This window comes from Lactuca virosa, chromosome 7 (assembly GCF_052849685.1).
Source record: "Lactuca virosa cultivar CGN04683 chromosome 7, Lactuca_virosa_CGN04683_v6, whole genome shotgun sequence".
NCBI lineage: Eukaryota > Viridiplantae > Streptophyta > Magnoliopsida > Asterales > Asteraceae > Lactuca > Lactuca virosa.
The window spans coordinates 253,538,284-253,544,149 of NC_136432.1; the positions used below are offsets into that span (position 1 = coordinate 253,538,284).

At 35.3% G+C, this 5,866-nt stretch overlaps 1 non-coding gene across 1 annotated transcript; it reads right to left on the bottom strand.

Annotated features, from left to right (window-relative positions):
* Positions 1-3,603: 3,603 nt before the first annotated feature.
* LOC145128134 (small nucleolar RNA R71) lies at positions 3,604-3,711 on the bottom strand. Its single transcript, XR_013716735.1, has one exon. It is a non-coding gene; the product is annotated as a small nucleolar RNA R71 (small nucleolar RNA).
* Positions 3,712-5,866: the final 2,155 nt, after the last annotated feature.

Genomic DNA, 5,866 nt, shown 5'->3' on the forward strand with positions numbered 1-5,866 from the left:
CTGTTGTTTCGAAATGTTGGCAGAATTTACTCCGATTTGAAATTAGGATAAAAATTCTGAGAAATGGTGAAATTTACATTTCAAGCCCCTGCAGTTAATGCAAATTAACGCTTTATGCCCAATTTCGCATCTGAGACTGTTTTTGTGCAACGGGTCCCTGCAAAATTCTAATATTGGCAGTTTTTACCTGGATTTTCGAAATTCTTGCAACTCTCACCCAAAAGTTGAAACTTTTCATGAATTTGGGAAATTTTCAAGATTTTTCGTGATTGTTTTTTCGTGCTAGTTTTTCGAAGAATTTTTTTGGCACACATCAAGGGGGAGTTTTGTGAAGATTATTCCTCGGGCGCTTCTCACCCTTAATGGGTTTTATAATCATATGTTGATTATAAAAAGGGGAAGAATGAATAGTGGGCATTCGAAGCTTCTCGGGATTATCGAGTATTTCTTTGCAGATTTGAAGACCGGTATTACTTTGAGGAGGAATTAGTCTTGATCGTGCGAGCTCGTTGGATATTGAAGCCAGGAAATCCAATCCTAACTTTAAGGGGGAGAATGTTAGGGTGCAAAATCACTCTTGGATCTCATGAGTGCCTACTCCTTTGTATGTGTGTAATGAGTTGTCTTTCCTTTATAAGGAAGTGAGTGACATTCATTTTATGTAAGAAGAACATTTTATGAGAGATTAGTTTAGAGAGAGAATTACTGCAAACCTATTTGTACTCTTTCTATGAACTAATGAGAGCTAAACCCAGATTTATTTACTCTTATGTTCTTCGTGTTCATGATTCTTGTATGATTCACTAAATCATTTCATATTCCGCATATGTCATCATGATTTACACCACTTCAACGAGGCTCGTAGATAATTGCACCGCGTATACACCAAATTCGACCCTATAAATAGAGGCCCTCACTTATCCAATCTCCACACCTCAAACGCCCTATCGTCTCTCTAAATCGATATGAAGCCCTCTTCCTCTCTCTGATGGCTCTAAACTCCAAACCTAATATTCAGAGTCTCATTGATCACGCTACTAAGGTGTGTTCACAGCCTCAATTTTACTATTTTCAAATGTTTTATGGGGGAGGGGGGATACATGTTATCAAACTATATCGAAAGATTTTACTAAAATATATTTATAGTTAATATATATCAGTAGTTTATACAGGAAACGTTAGGATAATATTATACCCGACAGTTACCCTACCTAAACTCTAAGAATGACATTATGCCTAGTCGTTATAATTCCTAAAATTATACTAGACCATTTTACCTGGTTGTTATGCCTTCCAATTCCCTAGAATAACCTAGTATCTCATTCTTAAGCTTGCCAAATTTAAGGATAAGCATTGTACCTAGTTGTTACTCTACCATAATATCCTATCTAAATCAAATCATAATAATTATTATATATATGGTTAAGTGTGTGTATGTGTGTGTGTGTGTGTGTATATATATATATATATATATATATATATATATATATATATATATATATATATATATATATTGATATGTGCATATTTAGCCATATATTTCATGGATTATTTTAATATTTTATGCTATATTATAGAACGAAAGGTACATAATCTATTATATGTTGTTATGTACCGTAGAAGACATGCTTGGAAGCAATATGGAAGCTAGAAGCAGGAAAATGCAAGCTTAGGCAAGTCGAAGACACAAAAAGAATGTTGTTGGACAGCTTGACCACTTATCAATATTTTGACCATATCTCATGACTTGTAACTCCGATTGGCATGATTTACACTGTCCTAAAAACTAGACACAATTTTGAATAACTTTCATGTTTTAAGAAAATGTTGATTCTCCATAACCACGACGTGGTGATCCCACCACGACATTGTGAATGGAATCTTCGCGATTCTTGACGCCAACTTGGAGAATAAGGGATAAACTCGAATACCACGACGTGGTGGCCAGATTTTATCGGAAAAATTGGGGGACTTGGAGGTGACGTTATAGAGAAGTATTGCAACAAAAACCTCTGGAAAACCCTTAGAAGAGAAGGAAACGATTGGAGCTCAAGAGTTGAAGAGATCTAGAAGAAAACATCATCAATTCAATCAGCTTGATCATGTTTAGCTTTATTCCTATTGTGTTTTTGTGTTTGGTTAATGCCATGACTAGCTAATTTAGCAGACTTTCGTTTAGTTAGATGAAACCTAAAAGTATGAGTTAGTTTCTTACTTTATGGATTATATGAATTTGGTTTATGCATATGTTTAGTTATCATTACCTAGCATGTTAAAGTGTTCATTGTTTTCGCTTTAATTCAAGTTAAGTGTAGCTTAGTGACCATTAAACTACATGAACTTGTTTAACTAGTAATTTAGTGACAATTAAATTTCTAGATCTAGGATCGACCAAATCTTAGATAAGTAATAAAGGTAACAACTTTAGTTGTGTTAGAGAACATAAATTGTGACCACAATTGTGTTTGATTAATTGTCTTGACCATAGATAATTATCTAGATATATCTTACATAGCCAATTAATATTAATAACTAATTCTATGTTTGCTAATGTGTGACCATACATAGTAGTTTATGAATTGGTGAAAAGATTAGTAAATTTGACCAATATCACTAATTACATATAAATTGGTAACCAACTTTATTAATCTATAAATAAGAACTAACCATAGGAAAAAGATGGATTCAAAACTAAACGAAAGTGTTTTAGTATATTGATTACAATCGTTTTTATTTGAGTGCTTAAGTTTTTCAGAACTTGTAAAATCATATAAAACCCCCAATTTTTGTTGTTTTTCTTAGTTTATCTTTTAGTAATTATTTTGTTAATTAAATACTGTTCTCGGTGATCAACACCCAACTTACCCAAACTATACTATAATTTGATTAGGTATATTGCTTACAGGTGCATAGTTAGTATAAGTTTGTTATGTTATAAATTTAAAAGTTGGTAGGTATATTTTGCGCACATCAAGTTTTTGGTGCCGTTGCCGGGGAACGACTTCTTTGATTTTTAATTTAATTGATTAAAGTTAATCAGTCCTTTTTGTGGGGTAAAAACCGCAAAAAGTTGTTTTTCTGCATTTATTTTTTCTTTCTGATTTGTAACCACGTCGTGATCATCTTTACCACGTCGTGGTCACGTCGCAGTTAGTTTTTAGCTCGTTTTTAGTTTTTGCTCATTTTACGCATGTGTTTTCTAGTTTTTTTTAGCTGGAAATATGGGGGGCATCACGACCATGTAAATGGAAGAGTACACGCGACATATGAGGAATGAAAATAGATGGGGTCTTGATCCACCAAAAATCCCAACCACGAAAAAGTTTGAACTACCGGGACATATTCTTGGCATGCTAAAAGATCTACCTTTTATGGGAAGGAGCACGACGACGCCTACGAGTACATAGAAGAGGTGGTGGAGATTTCAAATTATTTTAACGCTCCAAACGTGAGTAAAGATGCGGTGATGCTTCAAATTTTACCGGTCACATTGAAAGGTGAAGAAAAAGAATGCTTAAAATCACTTCCCTTTGGAGAAATCACGACATGGACTGATTTTAAGATTGAGTTCATAAACCAGTTTACCCCTCCTTCAAAAGTGGCGAGCTTAACAGAAACATACAAAATTTTCAACAATTAGAAGGGGGGTCGCTATACGAAGCTTGGGAGCGTTTTCAAGAGATTGTTATGACATTACCCTCAACATGACTTGAATGTGCAACAAGAAATTTTGATATTTTATGATGGAGTCAATGTGTGCACTCGCCAACTTCTAGACTCTCAAGGGCCAATGACAAAGAATGATCTGACAACAAATAAAGCTTTAATTGAAGAATTTGTGAAGCATTCAAGGGAGTATCACAACCCAAGGGGGGAGGATATCACGAGAATAAAAGCGAATATAGATGGAGTTTCTGAAGTCTTAATGATTGTAATGGCGAAACTCAATGCCATGGAAAATAGGCTCACAAAGATGGATGGATCAATTAATGTGGCACATGATAGATGTGAATCTTGTGGTGGACCTCACTCTGTAATGGATTGTGAATTGGAATACAATAGAGCTCAAGACACAACAGAATATCAACAACTAGAGTATAATCTCTACTAACTAGAATGGGTCCAATCCGTGAAGATAGATGCTCTCTACTCGATGTTATTCATATTCATGTAAGCTAGCGAAAAAAGACATGATGCAACTGATGCAACACCTAGCGATCAACAATCATCTATTTTGAGCATCCACATACAAGTTGGGCAATTAACAAAACTTATACAAAAAAAGCTATCGGATCTACGTTCAAGAGAAGTCGAGTCAATCCGTATAGCTCAAGTCATGGCCGTTGATATAAAAGAAGAAGATGAATAGGTACACATGAAGGACCTTGAATAGGAGTCTAATCAATCACTCAAAGTAAAAAAGAAAGAAGAATAAGAGTATCGTGAAGCTGCCCAGTCGCCACGACATAGAGGCAATAGTGCCACGTCATGGGCAATAAAAGAATATTATGATTTTCTGTCGTTGAGCCGTATCAACCACCTCTTCCTTTCCCATCTAGTGACAAGAAAAATCTGGTGAAGCAAGGAAACATAATGTTCATGGAACATAAAGAACCTGAAGAGCAATTGGAAAAAGAAGAAAAGCATTCGAAACCTCCAATTTCAACGCCAATGATTTTTGATGTGTTTGCATTTACAAGGCCACCATATCAAGTCACAAAGACAGTTGAAGAAAAAGAAGTAGAATATGATGACCCTCATTTTTCAAAGAAAAACCTAGAAAGAGACAAGACAAAAGCTAAAGACATGGGCATGAGGAAAGAAACCAAGCCAAAGCACAAAGAAGATGTCAACCCAACAATTCAAGAAAGCTAAAGAAAGGCATTCAACAGACGGGTTGCCTACAAAGGAACAAGGCTCAAGATGATGGAGAATAGGGAGGTTACACTTCCACCTGATGCAATGTAGAGTGGGAAGGAGTCCGACTCACGACTTTTCAAAAAGAAGCGCTTCTCGGGAGGCAACCCGTGGATGTTTTTAAGATTTTGCATTTTCGTTTCATTTTGATTTTTTTTAGTTCTTAATTTTTAATTTTTACTTTTTTAGTTTAATCGAATGATGATGTATTTCTCTATTTCTTGATATTATTTTGCAGTGTTGAACAAAAGTGAAGCAGTGAGGGAGCTTAATTTGAAGAATTCGTGCGATTTTTGAAGATCATAATTGAAGAACAAGTTTATGAATAAGTGTCGGGTTCCCACACAATGAAGAGAAAAGCATTTTAAAGCATAGTTACTAAAAAGAAGATTGGGAATGGTCTTACACGTTACGAAGAGTCGATGCCCACCTGTTTCAATCTTAGAAGTTTCTCTAATGTCACAACTAGCATTTTTGGCTAGGAAATTTTGTCCTCATGTACTCAACTTTTGTGTAACTTGTAATCTAAGTTGATGTTATGTACTAATACTCATTCCAAAAACAACTATTTAAACCAAAACTCACTCATGAAGTCCAAAACCTAATTCAATTCATTTCACACACTTAACTGTGGGTTCGTAACCCTAATATCCCGGTTCAAAATTAGAATGGATTTGGATCCTCTTATTGGGCCTAATGGGCCAGCAAAACTTTTAATTTAGCTATTTTTGGGCCAAGGAACTCCATTTGGGCTCTAATTGGACCTACATTCATCAAACTATAACATTTTGGGCCATAAGACTTTTATGGGCCTTATTGGACCTAAAATGTCACACTTGGTTTCATGGGCCTTATTGGACTTTAAACCCACTTCTTTATCATTATTGGGCTGTAAACTCTCATATGGGCCCAATGGGCCGAAAACTTCGATATTGGACCACATAATTTC